This window comes from Aythya ferina (genome assembly GCF_964211825.1).
Source record: "Aythya ferina genome assembly, chromosome: 3".
In the NCBI taxonomy this organism is placed as follows: Eukaryota; Metazoa; Chordata; class Aves; order Anseriformes; family Anatidae; genus Aythya; species Aythya ferina.
Window position 1 is genome coordinate 37,620,577 of NC_140298.1, and position 22,260 is coordinate 37,642,836.

Genomic DNA, 22,260 nt, shown 5'->3' on the forward strand with positions numbered 1-22,260 from the left:
CATGCCAGCCTTATGTTGTGCCAGAACTGATGTTAATTAGACTATTCTTATCAGCCACTTTAACTTATTAAACCAGGAGGAAAACAACCCAGCAAAAAAATAAAGTAGATGATTCAGTCTTAATACCAGGAAAAAAAAAAATAAAATCTTATGCAGTTGGTGCAAGGAAATGAGCCAGACCTCCTCATCTTTCCAGTGAAAAACTGATGCATCTGCTTTTCTCCTTTTGTGGGGCCAGAGACTTGCTACCCCCTTGCCTACCTGAGTAAGGCTACACAATGCCTTTGGGCAGAATGTTAGTTTTGGATCAAGATAAAAACAAAACAAAACAAACAACTGGGTAGTGATCCCAGCTGTGTCACAAGAGAAATGCCTGAAGTTCCTAATACTTGTAAGCATGCAACTGCACCTCCCTCCTCAACAGGGGGAGAAGCACACAGGCTTCCCTAAAGCCCAGTACTGAAAAAATCACCACTTCTGTGAATTTTCTGAAGATCTTGGCTTTCAAGCTCCCTGGGATACCTCAGGAAATGTGGGTTTCCTCATCCAAACCAGCCAATCTTGTAAATTGGTACTGTAGAAACCAGTGGCGGGTGTGGTTAGCTCATAAAACCACTGGAGAAATGCACTGCAGAGGCTCTCTAGCAATGCCATCAGTGTTCACGCGCTGCAGTAGCCACAGGCGCTGCGTTGAATTCCCTTTTCTCAGAGGCGAAAACAATACCAGCCCTGATCTCAATCTAAATTGCCTTACATCAACTGCACACCAGTCCTACAGTAGCAGGCTGCTTTTCCACAAGTTGCCTGGAATTGCTGGCACGTGGGGCCACCAGTTCATGCTCTGCCTGGCGCCTCTCCCAAAAGGGAGAGAGGAGAAGGGGGTTGAAAAGCCCTTGGCCTCACCAGGCAGCTCAGGATACGCAACATTTACTCGAGTACGCTTTGAGACACCGGAACAGTGCAAAAGAAACAGGCATGTCAGTGCAGCACTACCCTGTTAGACATACTGGTATAGGAAAGGTATTCTTTCACACAAGCCTTGGGACTGAAAGAGGGAGGAGGTTTACAATAACCTTTTGAAATTCCAAACAGGATGGAAAAAAAAAAAAAATAATGTTATCACAGGAAATCTGCAACTTTGTGTGATACAATAAACATTTTGTGAGTTTCCTAATGTAACCATCTGCTAATGGCTGGTATGGATTGGCTGCCTCTAGGACTACAAAAGGCTTGAGAAAGCTTGCCTCACAGTTAATGATACCTCAATGCACCATGCCAGCTGATAAGCAGTAATGCAGCACATTGCGTCTTCCACAAGTCATCTACAAGTTTGTCAGTTTCTCTGCGTTGCTGTGGTTATCTCCATTGCTTAGCATTGCATTCTGACCTGGTCCTAGAGCACTTTCCTCTTTGGAGGGTCAGTTCTCACAAAAAGCAAGAGCCTGTATGTGCTTCTACAAAGAAAAGTGGCTGACTGAGTGCACTGAATGCAGAGTAGGTGAAAGACTTGAGGTACTCTAACACAGCAAGTAAAGTGTGAGACTTGACTTTTTTCAAACCACAAGTATTCACTGTTAACCATTTACTTTGGACTAGTTAACACCTGAATTCACTTTCCCTCCCTTGCTCACTGCAGTGACCATATACTTCACTTTAAACACTGATGTCACATATGTTGTGTTAGGAAGGTATTCACCTAGAATGCTGAATAGGAGAGCACAGAGCAGTTAATCAATAGTTTTGAAATTATTTCAGCATAACAGGAATACTAAGGCTTCACAGAGTCCAAATTGAGCAGAATGAAGCTGCAGCTCCTATAAAAATATGTAGAGACAGGACAAACCTTGAGGCAGTGAAGCTGATGAAGCCTGAGACCTCCAATGGACAGTTCAGATGTTAAGGATCTATCCTTAACTAAACCACATGAGCTAGTTAAGGTATAAAATTGTATGAATGCATGAACAAGATTTGCTGCTTCAGGACCCCTTCAGCCACAACAGACGGTCCTTAGAGGCTTTAATCAGCAAGCATTTCTTTGTAAGCCCAGTGACAACCTAGCAGGATTCTTCATCTTCACTTCAGAAAGATGTAAGCAATTGTGAGGGATTTAGGAGAAGATCTTCAAAACAATTATGTGTTTGTTCAAAACAATTATGTGGAATGAGGCTCCTTCATAAGAACTAAACATACCTAGTGTGGCTGAGCAGTCTCCAGCAGCAATGGGAGACAGACCTGAATTTTTGAGAGAGTCTTCACCTGAAGCCCAAAAGCAAAGTGAAGTTTCTCACATAACTACAAAGCAAATTAGTGTCACAGGTTAAAATTAAAATATAGAAAGTTAGCTGGTAGGGAAAAGTGTACCCAAGAATGATTCTGCTGTGAAGTAAATAGGAGAGGAAAGCAGCTGTGTCAGCCCAGATTATCAGGTACTGACCAAATGTGTGGGGTGTTATTTACTGGAATTATACAGAGCCCTAGGGATTAGTACACTTAGTAAACTGAGATAACAGAAAATAACACCCTATGGATGACAGACTTTTTGGTGTTTTTCAAATTCAAAGTCTAAAAGTATTCCCCTAAGTTCTTGAGATAATTGGAGTGCTGCTAATTCAAGCATCTAGCAGAATGCTTCATTTAAAAAACAAATACAAATACTGACCTGCTATTTTATATAGAAAGCTCATCCACATAGGGCAAAAAAATTGTTACAATTGATGACAACCATTTTGCATGCATTGGTTCAGTGATAAAACAAACTACATAAAATACATTTAAGTACTGTAGAAATCCTCAGAACACAGCTATAACCAGAGCATTCTGATTTCATTGTCAGAAACTGAATCTTCTCAAGTCCACAGAAAAAAAGTAGAAAAATGAACAGAGCACATAATTCTGCTGTTTCTTATCCCCATGTCTATAATATCGACTGATACATTAGTTGAAAGTGTACGTTTTTAATTATTTTGGTATTTAATTACATTAGAGAACACAGTTACATTACCAGATTGGTGTCTCACTAGGGAGTAGTGTACTGGCAGGAACAACAGGCTACTGTGACCTAATAAGTATTTTCCAACTCCTAGACCTACTACGTCTTGCTGAAAACTGGCAATATTTCCTGCATCTCCTTCCAGCTTAAAATAAGCCGTAACTGTTGCCTTGCCTAAAGCTTGGCATCTGTCAGCTTTATGGCACATAGATACACAAATATAGTAACCTTTATTTTCTGCATATTATATCTTTCCATTTACATTGGTGAGAAACGTTTTTCACCAAATCTTCCTCTAGTTCCTTCCCCTTCCCCATAGACACTTATCTGCACACAAACTTCATGTTCTTGTCTATTTTCCCCTTTAGCTCAATTCTTCTCCCCCTTGGGAGCAATAACTCAGGCAATAGAAACTTTCCAGTTACATTTGGTTTTCCCCCAGAAATTAAAATGATACACAGTGGTAGAGGAAAAGGACAGCACAGTAGCAATTACACATGTTGAGTACAGCATTTGGGCTGCATATTTTGGTTGCCTTCTGAAGGTCCTTTTATTTTAGCCCCAGGCCTACTTGACTCCAGTAGGTCACTTGTTTCCGACAGCAATAAAAATAAAAAAGGAAAAAAAAAAAAAGAAAGAAAGAAAGAAGCAGCCCTGAAAGTAGCACTTTGGCATATTTTTTTTTTTTTTTCCTCCAAGGATGTTGTTTTCTAGTCTGTCTCAGTTTCCGGTTCCCATGAACCAGCTTGTCACTGTTATGTTTGGATTCACTGCACCGTAGGAAAATGTTAGAAGGCTCACTTTCTTTTAAAGACAGAGACAGATTTTAATAGAAGCCACCTTGGTTTTCATGTTCTTAAAAATAGAAACAAAATCACACACACACAAAACAAACAACAACAACAACAAAAACAGCCTGGTTTTTAAGTCTTTTTTTCTCTATTTTTCCTCTTGTTTATTCCAGAAAACCCCTTTCAGCTTTACTGAGAGCTTGAGTGGTACCAAAGGTTCAGCTTTTGCAGCTGATCTATTTCCCTATGGATAACGCCACTCTGTTGAGAGAGACAAGCAAAGGTTTGCCCTCTTCTAATCAGCCTGTCAGGAAAGCTAATTCTTTTAGCCCTCAAAATGGTTTCACTTGCTACCTAAGACTGAGAGCAGGGCCTTCAAGCCTATTCAAACCCTTCTTATCTGGCACATCCCTCCCCACTCCAAAGAGAGAACTGGGGAGATACAAGCACAAGGTGTAACGAAAGCCTAAGGAACAGTCTAAGGAACAGCCCTGTTGCTCTGCAGAAATCATAGCCTGGGTAAAACGAATCACAAAATCATAATCCCAATCACAATCATCATCCCAAATTGGAAGGGACCCACACAGATCATCGAGTCCAACTCCTGGATCCCCAAAGAATCACCCAAAAAAATAAGACAGAGTGTTGTCCAAATGCTAAATGCTCCCATACATACACACACATATACAGTTATATACGTTTTGCTACACCTTGGTCTTCAGTAATTACTGCAGGATTTAGATTCAGTAGGTTTTGTTTTGATAGCCTAGTTTCATAATCTAAAATATCTGACCCTGCTTTGATAAAGTGTTTGAACTAGATGATCCATTTGAGCCTCTTCCAACCTGAAGTGTCTCATGATCCTAAAAGGTAATTAAACTCCCAGACTGCCCATCCACTTACATAGCTTCTGGACTTGACTGATGTCAATCCAGCTTGGCAAAGATATCAAAAGACAATTAAGGTCCTGGAAGGTTTTTAATTATTATTTTATTATTTTTTTTTTTAATTATGGGAGGATAGAGGAGAAAGATGAAAAATAAGCTTCCCCCCTCCTTTCCTGGGAAAAAGCAGACTGATTTGGAATGCTTTTTCACAACGAGACATATTGACTGGCCTATGCTGTTCAGCCGTTTATGTCTGCAACTCAGGTAAGTCAAAGAGAAACTAATGATCACATGAAAGTCCAATGCTCCCTCCCTCAAAATGCTAACCTTTCTACAGTGGTGCTCACACTGAGAGACCAGTCTTCACGCAAAAGACACCCACAGCTCCAGTTTGATGCACTGGGGCTCTTTGGTACACCCTGAAATACACCCCATATTCCTAAACAACAGCCAAAAAAAAAAAAAAAAAAAAAAAAGAAGAAGAAAGAACTGGCTTAGGCAAACCATAGGAGAGCTATCACATACTTCATGTCAGTGCACAGATGTGTTGCTTTTTTCATCACAGTTTCACTCCAGAAATGGCTGCTACATGCTCTGTCAATTATCTCACAGACAGTGATCTCAAAAACTTCAGGATGCCCCCATACCTCAGAATGTTTTCATCCCCGAGGAGAAGTACGAAGCAGATTTGAAAGTGAGATTTGACCCTCAGTCAGCAAAATACCCTTGTTTCTAGGGACACTATCTCACCTGGGCTAGCTTATGTAGAAAATTTGAAGGCTCAGCCGGAAAGAGCCTGGGGGTGACAGGTGAGGAGCTCCAATGCTGCCTGATGGCAAAGAATGCCTTGCAAGTGCCGTGTTTACGGTGCCAGCATCAGTAAAGAACACAGTCTGCCTGCAGATAAGTGGATGGGAGATAGTGGGATACCTCTCCATAAACAGACGTGCAGTTCCACACAAGAACTACAGGTCCCAGTTTGCAGCTCCCTCCACTCCTTCCCATGTGATGTAGGATAAAATATGCAACAGAGACCAAAAGCTTTAAGGAGGCCCCCCACAGTTATTTATACATATGTTTAGCACACAAACAAACCCAAAACATGAGAAAAAGTCTTCCCTCCTTTGCCAGGTTGCATATGCACACAGCACATTTAAATGCATCATGTATTTGACTCACAGCAGCAGGGGGACTTGACTATGTTGCTAAATCTCCATATCTTGGCCCCTTGCTATGGTGGACATGGGGTGCTGTACTGGTGGATGTGAGGCTGTACTGCAGCTTTTTTCACAGTTCCTAACTTTGTATGGGAGAACCAGCCTGCCCACTGCACTAGTACAGTTTGGTGGGGTTGGGGTGAGAGACATGGGGGAACATTGCAGTGGTGCCACATACCTGCCCAGGGCAGATGGAGCTCAGCACCAGCACGTGGTTTGGGGCGGGCAAGGAGAGGAAGGGCAGGAGTTACTTCCTGTAAGAACCATCCTTCATGGAAAGCTGGAAATCCCATTCACATCCATGCTGGAATTCCTGTGTCCTGCCTGCACTCTCCTGTTTCCACTTACGCCTCGCTGAAACATCAATGTAGTGGTGGTGACACCAAGAAAACCTCAAGGGTCAAACTGGCACCTCATTGCAGAGTGTAGTAATGCATTGATCTCACACCCATCATGGGTTGCACAAGCATGTGCTTTTCTGTGAAACCAAGAGCAGCACGTTTTGGCTCCCCCTAGGCCTGCATGGCTCTGGACAGGTTCCTTACCCCCTTCAAAAGACTCATCATAGGGACTGTTACCAGGAAATACTGATTTTTCTAGCCTGCTACAACAGGAGCAAGCAGGCTGCTTGGGAAGCCTGCATACCCTGTGCTCTTTCCTCCACACATGCATTTATACAAGGGACTCTGCTATTGGTGTTTAAGAAACCCTTTCCTGGGACTCCACAGCCAGAGGATGGAGCCTGCATGGCCTCCAGGAGCTGGTGGGGTGCCCACTACTCCTGGAGACCCCCACCTCAGAGCTCCCAGTTTGTTGCCCACCCATCACATATTACATTTGCTTCATGTGAGCAGTTGTGTGCAGGCAGCACAAGACACTGCCTGCCTGAAAGAAATCAATAGAGTCCAAGTAATTTCAAAAAATAGAATCAGATGCAATAATCTCTTACATAAGTTGTGGTTAATAATAAACCCAACTTTACTCAAGTCCCAGTGACTCTAGTCCTAGTAGTGACAAGACAGGAGATAACTAAGGGAACCTACTGAAATGTTTACTGTGATTTGATGAGTTTATCCTTCCTGTGCTAACTTAATAAGGAAAAGACATGTTTGGGGCCTCCGCTCCCTCATATTTTTTGGGGTTGCTCAAGCAGGTTGTATCAACCATAGACTTCATAGACTGATTGCAAATGTTACAGCACAGATTTCTGAAGTGTGTTACAAGGAAGTCTAAGATGTAGAGACCTACCAAGGTGGATTCTCAGCTATCTTTTGAATTACCTCCTTCTAAAAATCAAAAGGTGAAACCCTATTTAAAATAAAAAACCAACACTTCCACCAGTTGGATAATGGTTTCCGAACGGAACTCTTTTAGAAATCTATCTTGGCAGCCATTATGCTTCTTGATTAGACAAGATAGCCTTTATAAACCATGCTTGCTTCTGCCAAACAAAAACCAGCAACCCACAACAGCAAACTTGCTTGGTCAGGGAATAGAATGAAATTCTGATAAACCAGATTATCCATTTGGGGACCCTTTGAACTAAGGAAAAATATTTTCCCCCTGCCCCCAGCAATTGTAACAAGTGTCTTAAATACCGTAATAGCAGCTTACAAAGCCACCTGAAAGCAGGCTCAAGCCTGCCTGTTCCTCCTTGTCAAGAGGCTTTATTTGAGCAAAGTATTAAATTGATACAGCTATCAGCCATACCTATCCTTTTCTACAATGAAGACAGTAATGTTCTATGTCAGGTTAGAGACAAAAAGATATCCAACTCTTCAATAGCTGGATGACTAAGAACATGCATTCCAGAGGCAAACAAAGGAAAGGAATTTAAATACATTGAAACGCAACAGTTTCAGCCTCAGAGATATTAAAAAAAGAACATGCCCTATAAAGGAATTTACAGGGTCACAACACGGTAAGAATATTTATATTCCTTCTAGGCAGTGCCAAATGGATTTGCAAAGCCTCTCTGAAGCCTAGGTTACAGATTGCTTCAACTTTTCATGTCTCAATAGCATACATGCTGGTGCATTAATAGTATCTGTAACCAAGGCAAGTTCTTTAGATATGTTTGTTAAAAGCAAAACAAAACATACATTTAGTCACATCAGATCATCTGTTTTTCTTCAATTTGATGACAGAAGTCCATCCCAGATATTAATTACAGAGAACACTTCAAAGCAAAATTATTCTCAGAATAATCTTGGAAGAAATGCCCAAAACGCACTTTTCAATTACAAGCTGAATTTACTTTAACATTTTTGACAGAGTCCCTGTTTTTGGCTACTTATGTATTTGCTTTTGTTCTGTGTACTTAGACAAATAGTATTTGTGAAAATACAAAATAAATATGTCAATGCATATGCTTTTATCACTTTTCCCGTATCTTATGAAAGCATCTAATTTTTAATTATTGGTGATTTTTTTCTTTTAAGCACTATACTTTTGAACCTTAACAATATTCTAATGTATATATATATATATATGCATGCTGTGATAACGACCAGCATCTCAAAGGATTGTGGAAGGAGCGTTCAGGTACAGATCCAAGCGGTAGCACTGCAGCAGACATCCAGCATGCAGAGCACTGGAGCAGGTATTGCTGGATCACAGCATGACCCTGGATAAGGTATTTGACTGTTCAGCTCCAGTTTCTCAGTTTGTGAAATGGGAACATTAATGTTTAACTACCTAAACAAACCAACTTGTACACATGAATACCGAAAAGGCCATGGTACTTCCACATTAGAAATACAAGTTGCATACATGGGAGTTCCTTTCATCAAGAATCTGACCTTTCTTTTTCCCCCTCCCCCCCAAGCCTCCTGCAAAAAATTGTCTAGAAGAGTGACACAGCATTGACACAAGGCCTCATAGCCAGGATAACTTGGGGATTTAACTTATCAAAGACAAGGTCAAAAGTTAACTTGATCATAATCTACAGGTACGTATGAGAAAAGAGAATAGCTGTAAGTAGAGGGCTCCATTTCTTAGACAAAAGCAAACAAGCACTAGAAATTCAAATTACACAAGGATACAATCAATGTGCCAGAAGGAACAATCTTCAGATCAAGGCTGAAGAGAAGTTTCTGTAAGATATGCTAGGTTCACTCATAAGTCACTGGGTTACCTGCAGGCATCACTGGCTGAGATTACACATGTTTTCTTTGCAAAGGGTCCGGTTAGTCTACCTTAATGCATTCTTCCAGCCTCAATCTAGAAAATTATTTGTAACCACCACAAATTGAATTAAAGATCTAAGTACATATCCATATCCCAGGGCTCTTAATAAAGCAGGAAAAACTAATACTGAAGAAGTACTATCAGCTAGGACATGGATAAACTTTCTAGTGAACATTAACATCAACTGAATATAGTTTTTAAAAAAATATTTTTATTTTTTTGGTGCATGTAGGAGAAATTGGAAGGAAATTTTTGCAGAAAGGGGCAGTGAGGAATGCAAACAGCAGAGGGTATCCCCACAGCAGGTATAGGGGAAGAGGGAGGGACAGGCAGTAGAAAGTTACTGTGTGTCAAAAGCCTCAGGAATGAGAGCAAAGGTTTCACATCAGCTATCTCACTTCTGGAAATATTCTACTTCTTTCACCTGTAAGCAGTCTGTCTTCTTTCCCAACTTGAAATCTTTCTGTAAGAATGCACAAGAGCCTGTTTGTTTTCCTCTTGCCCACTCATTTTGAGCAAGGACAGGTAATCGGCACTCATCAAATTTGAACAGCACAGTCTTTTGAACAATTAGTCCAGCTGAAAATAGCTGGTAGTGGAGACGGACTTCTTGGACCCATACCTCATTTGACCAAAGTTTATCAAATCTAGGAATTCAAAAGCCTGCACTGTTAGGCTGCTTTAACCTTCCCCATCATGATTAAGAAGACTTCAGCATCCACAAGCAACATCAAGTGATACAGGCAGCTCTTAAAGGGACAGTGGATGTTAAAGGTGCAGCTCTAAGCAGGGATGAATTTGGATATTCTCACCTAGTCTGTTATTCCTTCACACATCCCAGAGCCGCAGCTAACAGCTGTCTTCCGGATGCAAGCCCACTTCATACAAATAATTAAACACATAGAAATCTCATAAAGTAGTGCCCAATTCCCTGGAAATTCTCCCCTCTGGAATTAGACATCTAAACAGGTTGCCTTTCTGTGAAAAAACAAGATATTCATGCTCCAAAATAACCAGAGCTCAAGTAATCCTCTGTTCGGATACAGAGAATTTAGGTTTAACCCCTCCTCTTCTGCATGATTTAGAATGCAAATACGAAACTACGCTTTCTATCTCCTGGAGACCCAACAGGCTATTGCACCCTTAAGGCATTCTGGAGCAAATGCTGGTGAAGATTGTGATGAAATGATGCATTGCCTTTAGTATTACATTCCAAAATGTTACTTTATTTACTGTAAACATCCATGAACTTCATGCATACCTTCTCTTATCTTGCGATTCAAAGGTAGTTGGCTGCAGAGACCAACAGAAACTGAACCACAAATACAACGTTCTGTGATTTGTTAGTTACTTTCCATCATTTACCAACACAGATCTATACCCAGATGGCAAGTAGCAAGGGATTTTTTTTTTTTTAATTATTTGTACAAAACTGCAAGTTTGTAGAGTTGCAAGCCTTTATGCTGCCAAGTCAACAGTAAATTAGGACAGCTGTATGTAAGCACCGTGGCACGTTGCCCATTTATATTTTCAATCCACTCTTTAGATATAAAAAGAATTAATCCAATCTTTTAAAATATTGCAATTATATCACTGCTTGATCAACAGGTTGGAAATCCTGGTAAGCCATGTGAAAGCCTCTGCTGTGCACGAAGTCCCATTAAAAGGTTCCAGGAACTACTTCAGATGTCACTGATGATACAAACCTTTTGTCAGAAGTCCTCTTTTTCCAAAGACCACAGAAATCAGTAGAACACAGTATGTAAGAGGTACTTAAAATAGCTTTTGGTGGAAGCTGGGTACCTACCAGTCCTTAAGAGACAAATTATTCCCCACTTGTGAATCTCAAGTACATCGTATTTGTATTCCTGCCATCAAAGGAAAAAGTCTTTCCTTATTGTGGGAAATACCCATTGACACATGCAATAAGCTAAGCAAAGTACAGCCCAAGTTCTGCATTGTCTATATACCCCGTGCAACACATTTGAGATGATCAGGGCTCTACGGAATGAAGTTTGGTCCTGAAATGGGAAGTACACCTCACCTGGAACAGACGATTATTGCTAAGGGATCTAGAACAAGTATAAAAAGAGAGTAAGACAGTGCAGTTTTTTGCTTGCCTTTTTGGGGGGAGTTTAAGGTGAGGGGTGGAACGTTCCCTTATGCATCCAAAATGCAGCATTCTGCAGCAGCCTAAGGCCAAAAAAAGCCAGGCACTAATTCTTGCCTGGCCTCAAACTTCCTCTGTTCTGTTTTTGCATCCACTGAGATGCCCAGTCTGATCTGATTCTGGTTACCCCAGCTGAAACTTCAGTGTGCTCCAGGAACTAGCAATATCTAGGCACCCCGCATCCAAACAGGTAGGCATCTCCTGAGCGCACTGAACAATAATCAGCACAATAAGATAAAAATGCAGCTGCTCAGTCACAAAGATGAAAGCTAGGATACTTGGTGCAACATCCAGTTTCTGTACATCAGTCCAGCAGTTACACTTCTTCCCAAGAGAGCACTCCAACCATATGTCTGGTCCTTCCTTTAGAAACCATGGCGTCAGACAGTCAGGAATGTAAGGGTCAAACTACAGCCTGATCTGTGACATGGTGCTTAGGGAGCTCAAACAAGAGCCCTGGTTTTGTTTCTTGCTCACGACTAATGCAAACAAACAAAATGCAGGAATATTAAGTAAGGGGATGGAAGCTACAGCTTCCCATTCAAATTATTCAATATAGAGAGTCCTGCTCCCTCTTGCATTTGCAGTAGCAGGATTTCAACAGGCAAAATCTGTCAGAAGACACCCAGGTTGTCTCCTCAGTGGCAGAAGATGCCTGCTTGGCCCTTGCAGCGTAGGGATGAGAAGTATCCATTTCTGATGAGAATGTACTCTGTCTGAGTACATTCCCACCTCCAGATTGTGGCAAAATAGATCAGAATAGCTTCCACTTCTCCCATCATAGACCACAGCATAAAAGAGAAGAGTGAGCTCATCTTGTGGATCCTCAGTGGATGACCAGCTTTCTTTGCAGCTCTAGCTTTACTTAACCCTTACCTTAACATTGGTAGGCTTACAGATACACCCCAACACTTAGCATTTCTTAACAAATGATTCTCTAAAAAGATCATGGAATGGCCAAACACTTGCCAGACGAGTAAACACCTTCTGCATCCAGTTTTGGTCACCAAAATACCAGGCACAGGTATTTGGATGGCACATGAGAATTACGGGAGGCAGACTCCAGGGCATGCAGGAGCAAAACATCCAATTATTTTCTGACTACATGACAAGTGAATAATTTTAATTTTCCCTCTTATTCAAAAACAAACAAACAAACACAATGTAGCATTTAAGTTGTTCTTGTCCTAAAACTAGCAGTTATTAAGCCGTTATTACTTCCTTACCCAGTAGGGCTACATTGCCAAGAGGACAATGACATTTTGTAACTATAAATAGAACTTTTGCTTACAGTAGATAAAGGTAACCAAACCTTGGTGCTCCTCTGACCACACCTTGATTGCTAATGAGCCTTGACAAGGCAGATCAGGTGCCTCTGCAGCCTGTTCAGGAGATGCATTTTATTTTGGCAGCTCTCAAGTAGACCACATACTGCTTTGCTGCTGTAAGCAGACTCTTACGCTGTAATTTGACAGGCACATTACTAAGCAGCAATTCCAACTTTTGCAGCCCCTTGTCCCTTTTCCTCACTCTTACTCATTTGCTCTGCACTCATTCACATTATGCCAGCACATTTGCTCGTGCGGTTGTGCATTCAGACAAATAACGACTGACTCAGGTTAAAAATAGCCTACCATAAATGTTTAGTTTTAGCATGGGACTATTCATTGTTTGGTCCAACCAGCCCAACTCTATTTGGTGCGTACCAGTAAGCGTGTAGAACAGGAACAGAAAGTAAATAGGGGGATAGGAGAGCTATCTCTATGAAAGGTGTGTTCAGTCTCCTCCCACAGCTTGCACCTTGCCCTCCATCTATATTGCTGCCACCCAGCCCTGATCTCTATTGTCTTCCTGGTTGGCTTTTGGCAAAGAGGAGACGTAGTAAGTTCTGGGTTATTAAGCTGTTGGTTATATACATCAAGAGCCCTCTTGCTTCCTGTTCAGGAAAAAGCAAAGACTGACCATGCTATGTTATCCTCTCTGTTATCCTCAGTACACCCTGTTCCAACACATGCTCCCCCAGCCCACCGTGCCCTCCAACACCACTCCAGTCCTCCTGTTCTGCAGAACCACACAAGTGACAATAAAGATAAACACTATTAAGAGGTCTATACTACCAGTTTTGCTCCCTGCTTTACCTCAATTATACATTTTTCATTAGTCAAGCAATGGACATAGGTGAGGAGAGAGGGATAAAGAGGCCCTAGTACAGCAACACGAGTACATACCAAAAGGAAGACTGCAAATGGTAAACTGAAGGTTAAAATATGACAAAAAAAGATCTTGTAGCTCAAATCAAGTACAAACATCATTCGTTATAGGAAGGTTTCACAATATAAACAAAACCATCCTTTCTTAGTCAGAGATACAACCACGTGACTTGAAATTAAGATTTCAGAAAAAAAAAAAAAAATCCACCCCCAATTGGTCTAAGACTCATTAAGAGCAGTTTTAATTTAGTTTTTATGTTTGTTTGTTTTTTTCTTTTTTCTTTTCAAAAATCAAAAAAAAAAAACTAGGCTGCCTAAAGGAGAAAGGAAATGGTAAGAGAGAGAACAGACAGCAAAATTTGAATAAAAGATGAATCAAGGAAGTATTTCTCAGTCTGCAGTTTTTGAGATATTTCAGCAGCTGTCCAAGCAACTAAGAAAAAAAGACAACCCACGAGCATGTTTCTTCTTGCAACAAACGAAGTTGAACAAATATAGCCAATATTCAAAACACAGTCTAGCACCTAGTTTGTATTTAAAATACAATTGTCTGCAGATTTTTCTCCCCTAGGAAATCTGAGAAGCCTCACTTCAGGGAAGTAGAGTGTTTTAAATCTTTTTATTTATAGAGAGACTGGGGGCATGATTATAAAATTCTTCAAGGAATTATTGTGTGCTTCTTCTAGACATTCAATCTTAAAGACTGTAATGATGGTAAATATATTCAGCAGAGATGTTCCTTGACATTTTGTGAACATAGCTGCCTGAGCCACAGCAATAGCATCCTTTCTTCAAATTGTTTCATGAATACAAGAAAACACATGGAGAATTGATTCTATTGTAATATAAAGCACTGTAAGAAAGTGACTGTTTACATGAGCACAGACCAAGAAAAAGAAATCCAAGTAGCCTTGCCTTTGGGCTTCTATTCTCACTTTCTTGTTGCATTTTTGTGGGGGGTTAAACTTGCACAAGATGGAGCAGCTCTAATAGTATTTGGTCTATATGACCCTGCCTCTGTAAGCTCTCTGAGATCAAGCTGTACAAGCATAAATCCTCTCTCACAGGCTCTAATTTCACAAACACTTTCGAGGCTGGAATAAGCCAGCACTGCTGCTTAGGGAAGTCCTCCCAGCACCGTCAGACCAAGAGGCAGAGAACTATCAGTAATAGGCAGTTTTTGCACATGGATAAAAGGAAACACAATCCTGCCCATCCCACTCATCCCTTTGCAGAAGCAAAAGAAATGCACAAGCATTGCTTTGCCACTGTGCAAGCCTAAAGCACAAAGAAACTTCATGTACAACTCCTTTTTCTGTCCTCTAGTCATCTCCACAGTGAGAAAGGGACAAAAATTGGCTGACCTTAAAGTCAGAGGATCCTGTCTCATAGCTTTTGCTCTTCTACTACTGAAACCACACAAAATACCTTGCCAGTATAGATCAGCCTCTGATCCAGAACTCAATTTACTAAAATTACAGTACTTCAGAAGCAGAGATCAAGGAACAGTTATTGAAACTTTAATATGATGTTGATATTTTGAAGAATATTTTCTCTCACTAGCTCCTCTTAGTTTTATTTTTCCTGATAAATATGATCAGTAAAACTTACCATCAACCTATGCATCAATATAGAGTGAAGTGTAATGGTAGTTTCTTCTAGAAATAGAGTAAGAGACTAATGATTTTACTCAGTTTATGCTCAAGTGTAGACTTCACACACCAAACTTTTTTAGTACCACTTAAGATTCTTACATCACATATCAGTAAATTCATTTAATTACATATAAGCAAAGTAGCATGCTCTATTTTTACCATATTCTGTTATATCACCTATACCACCTCGTATCTAGTAAAAAACACCAGAAAACTCTTTTTGAGAGGGGGGCAGACTCAGACACAGACTTGGCATTTGAACACAATCTAGCGCAACAGAAGCCTGACTGAAACTTTCATCAGCTACTGGAAGAAATAGTTCAGTTACAAATAACCCTGAACCCCCATATACATTACATTAGAAAGCTACTGGAAACCCTGAGTGCTTACACACACCATGTAGTTGGTAACAGGGAAATACACACCTCACATATCAGAGGTTTTACAAGGGAACAGTAAATTCTCCCAACACCTTTAAAGGTTAAGTCATATTTCACAACAAGGGACCAATTTTACCAGCCTCTTCACCAAGTATACACAAAGGCAAATAATATTGCCCTTCCCACCCCTTAAACTAATCCCTTACAACACCACTTCAGAAATCAACTTCACTGCTTGGTACGCTACCTGTATTTCTCCAGCAGCTAGACCTGGAAACCCATCTCAAGAGAGGGACAAAAGCACATCTTCAGACATGACTGCAGGACATGCTCAGGGCCTGCTATGGCCACCGCAGCTCCCATCAGCCCCAGCTGTTGGTGCTGGCTTTGGCACAGCTGCTGCTCATTATGCCCAGCCAGCTCCACATCACTGCTAAAAGGCCTGCACCTGTGATGGGAGCAAGGCTTCATGCTCTCCCAACATGCTTCTCCAGATATGTTTGGAGGCAAAAACCCACATGTAGTAGGAGATGAGTAAAGCTGCTGCCAAAGCCTGCCAAATGTGAATGAGGAGGTTGAATAATGTGACCTCCATGTGGAGAATTGAGTCCATGAGTTGGACTCAGTGAGCTTTGTGGGTCCCTTCCAATGTTGGGTATTCTATGAATAGCTACCAGTAGTTATGCTATTAAATGCTATAAAATGCTACGGGAGCCACAGCCAACCCTTGATAGGGAAAAGAATAATTAACATATGTAAAGATCGAATGAGTAATGAGTAAATCGTTTAGTCAGTGTTTGGAAAACAAGGAACAGAACTTTTCCTTAGGGAGGTGGTTGGGGCATAGACTGGAGAGCACAATATGTCCAGGTGATGTGATAGGCAGAGCATTTGGGGTGGGGGGTGGGGGGGGAGAATGAAGTGCTCAGCAAGGGGAAAGGAAATGCAAACTCTGATATTTTTTTCTCTGAAAACTCTTCACAGTGCAGCTCCCCTCCCCTGTTGTATCTCTATCTCATTAAAAGATCAGCCCTAGTCTGCCAAAATCTGTTTCCCTTGCCAATTCTTTAACTTCTTCCCAGACTACCTCTTACACAAAGAATCAGCTCTTGCTTTGCAAGCACCACCTTTGATGTCTCTCAGCTCCCTGCTCAAAACTCCCATTCCGTACAATGCACATCAAGTACTGCACTGTGCTCACAGCTGACTGCACCTATTGATTTCCAATCTACCTTTCAAATACAGCTTTTTCACTCCTTCCTCTGTTTCTCTCATCTACCTGTTCACTCTTCATCTTAGGTTAGAAATGGATTTTAATGCAAGAACTATCATGTTAACTAAAAATGTAGACCCCCACACAGTGGGATCCTGAGGTGCTTGGAAATACGGCTATACGGCTATCATCTGAGAAAACATGTTAATATTTCAGGTGGACAGTGTTACTTTATTGCCCATCAATCATATCTGGGCTTGTTACAGTTTTTCAAATGGGAAGTATGAGTCAAATTCAGCAGAGATGTAAAGATTATTCTTCAGAAACAGGTTAGTCATTGAACGGCCATTACAGTATTACAGTCTTCACTGGCATGGCATTCTGTGGGTGTGAAACATCATGGAAACTTCATGCTCAGCGTAGAGGGAAAGCCAGGAGAGAAAAAAAACACATGACACAGAAAATTAACCTGAGGCTTTCCAGGGTGGATCAATCTGTGGGCATTGCATGGACAGAATGGAGGTGCCTGGAGCTGGCCTATGGAAGGATGGGTAGATTGCTGTTCATATAAAGTGCAGATCCTTTGCCATCTTTGCACATTTAGCACACCACTTCAGAAAGAGAAAGATGTGGCATCTGAAAATGCTTGCTACACTGTCAGACCCTGGAAGGCACTTATACAGATTGCTGAGAAGAAACTCTGAATCACTGCAAAGCAGTCAAACTGATGCTCACTTTGCCACTCCTAATTATCATTGCATAACACACAAAAGAAAGGGATGACAATACATGTTTTTGAAAACATATCACCATAGCAGATGTCAGCCCTTCTTTTCCATTGTACTTATGCCTATTGTACACCCAACAATGAAATCATCTGTCACTTCAGCTATCCTCAGGAAAGAGAGTTGTATATATTCACACTGACATGTCAAGCAACAAGTAAATTTGATGGATATCAGCAATATTAAAACTTACAATAAGAGGAAAAACTGTGCACTTCTAGATCCTTGTAAAAAAAAAAAAATCCTTTCTTTTTATAGCTTTCAAGTTTCTATTGGCTGAAAGAAAACACAGGAAGAGTAAAATAAAGGCTGGGGGGAAGGGGGGATAGCATAACTAGCAGCACACTGTGGAGAAGACACGATTAAATCCTAGCTAGATACCTCCAAGTGCTGCACTCCAAATAATACTGTTAAGGGCCTCACTTGTTCAAAAAACACAGCTCTTGGGTCTCTAGTAAACACACTGCACCTCTACTGTTCCTAGCACAGGAATATTATCAATACTCCAAATATAATGTGGGTGACCTGCACCTGTGAAACAAGTGTGCACTGGTTCTCACCCTGTCCCAGGCTCCCTCTGCCCTGTGGCAGGAGAGAATGGCTCATACGCTCCAGGGGGGGCAAGGCAGGGCAGGGCGAAACAACAGGAGGCTCCAGCCACACGGAGGTCAGAAGAAGCAGCTGCTGGGCTCTCACCAGCAGCGCAAACTGGCAGAGGGAGCAACATGCACAACCCAATGCCATCAGGAAAAGGGCCACCGGTCACCTAAAAACAATAGAAGACCCAGTGCCAGGAGTCTTCTCACCCTCTCCCAAGCCAGGAGTAAGAGATTAGTTTTCCTCATTGAGCAGTCTCAAGAGGAAAGGAGAGGTAGCAGACCACTGACCTTATTCCAGAAGTTGTGGGGAAAAGCAGATGAAAAGGTCCCTCTTCTAATGAGCTCAGCAGTTTCCCTGGGGCAAATTTACAGTGCAAATGCATTAGGAATCAGAGCAATTGTATTTGGGACTTCCTGGTCTCAAAGTCCTAAGTTTGAGAATCACCTGGGTTGATTTACTCCTGTTAAACCCCTAGCAGGAGACACAATCTGGTGTGCTCTTTATTGCTCTCTGTGTGATACACAGTGCTATCACAGAACAAATTCCCCACATTGTGGTTTTTTATTGGTAACTGCGAAATCAATATGGATTTCTTAATTTAGGGATAAGTTTGCAAGGCCAATTCATCTGTCTTTTTCCACTGTGAAACTCAAACACATTTCTCATTGCTGAAGAATAGCAGAGGACTGATCAGTAGTCACAACAGCTACCGACAAAACCACAAGCATTTGGGGTAATTTTTTCCCCCTGCACACATAGATCTACTTTGAAAACGATTTCAAAGAGTCAATTAGTGTTTGGTCATTGGGCATCTGTGATAGAAGATGACTAAGTGAATCAGTAGTTCCTTTCACTTATAATCACTCATTGTGGGTGTTGGATAGCAGTCACACAAAAGTGTATGGCTACTTTTATTGCACATGGAAACTAGCTTTCAAAGCGAACCGGGGGACAAATGTGGCTGCCCAGAACACCCATTAGCCTCCCGATCAAATCTCTCTTTGATATCCGAAGTGGTACGTTCCAGCAGCACATGCTAATGACTGCAATGCTGTGAAAACTGTCTGGCTCACATGCAGGATTGTAATTTTGGTAAATCTGTTTCCTTTAAAATGCTTACTTTTTGCAGTGAGGGGAGAAAGGGGTTGTGGGAAAGAAAAAGGGAGTGAGGTAGTAAAGCAAGGCAGAACGCCAGCATTTTCTTTCAGTCAGTGTTTGTACCTTTTAAAACATTTTGCCAAATCAAAGAGATGAATTACTTCACTGTTTCTCGAGTCTGATGCAACCCTTTTCACTCACTCAGGCTGCAGTCAGCTGGTATCATTTTGCAGGCTGGGAGAGCTGTGATTTACAGTCTGGGGGATATGAATTCAGCAGTTGGATCACAAGTTTTGGAACTTTCAAAGCACAACATTGGACGTCTGTTCTTTCAGGATGCGTTTTGGTAGATGGCAGTAGCTGAGGAAATCCACCCAGCCTTCTACCTCCATTAAGTATTGGCTGGTGGGTAACTAGTGCTCTGTGTTTGTATATAGTTGGTAGTATTATCATTGTTCTGTGCTCCTGTAATGAAACAATTTCTTTGCTGCTCCTGCTGTGAATAACACTGAATGAATTGTATTATCTTAACCAAAGTCACAGCAGGCACTAGGTCAATGGGTAAAACTGTCCAATGTAGGAGGGAATCTCACCCAACAGCTCAATCTCCAGCTGTTGTCATGAACTGGAGGAAAAAAAAATAATAGAAAGAATAAACAAAATTATGTTGAAAGAAAAGTAAATTAATAATATCAGTGGGAAAATAACCAGAAATGATCCAAAACCATAGCAACACACACATGACAGAAACTTCCAAATTATTGAGGAGAATGGGCTGCAAATAGCTTAATATTTTTGCAGGAATCTTTGAGATACTGAATTTCACATTGTCTGTGCTTCCACTCTGGGGAATTTGAGAACTCTCTTTCCTCTCAAGACCCGAGACTGCTGTGCACCTCACAGGCTAGGCTCTCAATTCATTTGCTTCAAATGGTTGGATCTCCCATCATCTTGCTAGCCAAGGCTGTAGCTGAGCTGTGAGCTTGTGGATTGGAAAGAGATGGCAAATCCCCATCCCTCTCTGTGGAAAGCACAGAAACAAATACAAATTTCAGCAAAGCAGCTGCTAGCCCACCAGCCTTTTTGGTGAAATAACAAGCATGATGAGCTCTTTGAAAATTGCCACAGAGCTACTAACCGATGACCTATGGTGTCTGACTGGAGTCTCTGATGTCTATATCTTGGAAAGAATGTCCAAGAATGCCTTTCTGTAAAACAAACAAACAGACAAACAAAACCTCTACTAAAGTTTCATCCGCCCCATAATTTACTGCTTTCCACACCCAGCAAGTAGGAGAGTGGTTGCTGACCTGCACCATTTTGGCAAGCACTCAGCAGGTCTTCAGGAGACTGATAATTGCACAAGAAATGTGTTCCTCTGGCACCTAGCATAGCTCTGGATTCCGTTCCAAGTGTTAGGCTACTAACAGTATGCTAGTCATACCCAGTCGGGTGATGTTCCTGATATCTGAGTGGGAAGAGTGGCTGGCTGCTCTTCAGCCCTGGAGGTGTTGTAAACTGCTTGCCTAAGGACAAGACATTCCTGACTGGAATCACTGGTGATTCCTCCCTCACTTGTGCTAGGTGGGCCTTGTTAACATTTGTATTTTATCTTAATTCCCTATTGAATATTTCCCCTGAAAACTGTGGGCTTTCTTCTTAATTATTATTATTATTTTTTCTAAATCTGACTTTCAAGAACTTAATTTTATATCTCGTTTGAATCACTGCATTTGAATCACTATTGTTTCAGCTACTGCATCCTCTAATTCAGGATGCCAGCACCAGACCATCATGGGTTCCAAGACAGGGCAACACCCCACTGATTCACTAGCAAGGTTTCCGGCAGCACAGGATTGCCCTTTAGTCATTTCTTTTCTTTACAGTGGTGTCCCCTGAACCTGTTTAGATAAGAAGGGATAAGGTGACCTGAGATGAACTGCCCAACTCCCGCCACTCCAAAGATCAGTCTTTCCTTTCTTCTACCCATTCCATGACCTCTCCACTTGCTTTTAATGGTCCTGCATACACCCAACCCTTTGATGAACTAATTCAACCTCCTAAAATGGCAGAAAGCTGACGTGCACACACACACACATACATACACACAAAGTTAGCATTTTTCTATCAGGTTAGCAAACCAGGTTGTCTCAAAAGAGGTCAAGCAATTGCCAGAGCCAGCACAAAGCAAGCAGTGCGAACAGGAAACTCCAAGAGGCAGGAAGGGAGACTGCCCTCGTCATGCAGCGGAGTGAAGTTAATAGTCTCCACACGTTGTAAATAAGACTGGATGCTGACCTACAGCATTTCCCATAGGAGCGTTTCAAGGAATTGATAAAAACAGAAGAGGAGTGGAGTACCACACCTAGCACACTTGAGTCCCAGCTCATGGTGCCCACAAAGACGGGATCACGTGGATGTGAGCAGAGGGAGATGGGCAGGAATCACCCCTCTCAGCCACCAGGAGCTGACAGGCAGGCTTCACTATCTCAGAACACTACACCCAAGAAGACCTTCTGAGACAGAATTACTGCTTTTGTCAGCTTGTCTGCAAGTAACATTATGTTACCTCTCTTTTCTGAAAAAATGAACAAATTCAAAGTAGAAGTTGGAATGTCAAGATATTAAAGTGTGCTCTGAATACATAAAATAGTTGATTTACTATAATCTTTATTCTAGATTGAAGAGATATTAGATAGATCTCACTTTGTTGAACTGTTTTGTTGTCTTTGATGTATGAAAAAGCTTTTCTTGCACTGCTGAATGACTAGAAAAGGCAATGCAGAAAAAAAAATCAGTGTGTCCATTTGGAGCAGTATCACAATGGCAGTAAAACAAATGGGCTAATAAGCAGGCTAATAGCTGTAGACCGGTGTTGTAATTCTTTACCTTATGATCTCCCTACCTTTTGCTGATATTTCCATTATAAAGAAACATGCATATTTTCCTTGGGTGAGGAAATATGTAACATCAATAATAAAGGTTCTTTCTATTTCATATTAAAACAGTCCTCCTCTGCTTTTATGGGGGAAAACCCAAGCACACTATCTGCCCCTGATTTATAACACATGGATTT

The 22,260-nt window shown here is 41.4% G+C and overlaps 1 protein-coding gene across 2 annotated transcripts in view; it reads right to left on the reverse strand.

Moving 5' to 3' along the window:
• Window positions 1–18,450, reverse strand: part of EPAS1 (endothelial PAS domain protein 1) — a 118,633-nt gene extending 100,183 nt beyond the window's left edge. The window contains exon 1 of one of the 2 annotated variants that reach the window (XM_084514877.1): window positions 18,374–18,450. The gene's annotated coding sequence lies outside the window, so the exon portion shown is untranslated. Of the gene's footprint in view, window positions 1–15,735; window positions 15,800–18,373 lie in introns of those variants that run through there. The other variant, XM_084514876.1, reaches the window with a different exon arrangement.
• Between the last annotated feature and the right edge of the window lie 3,810 nt (window positions 18,451–22,260).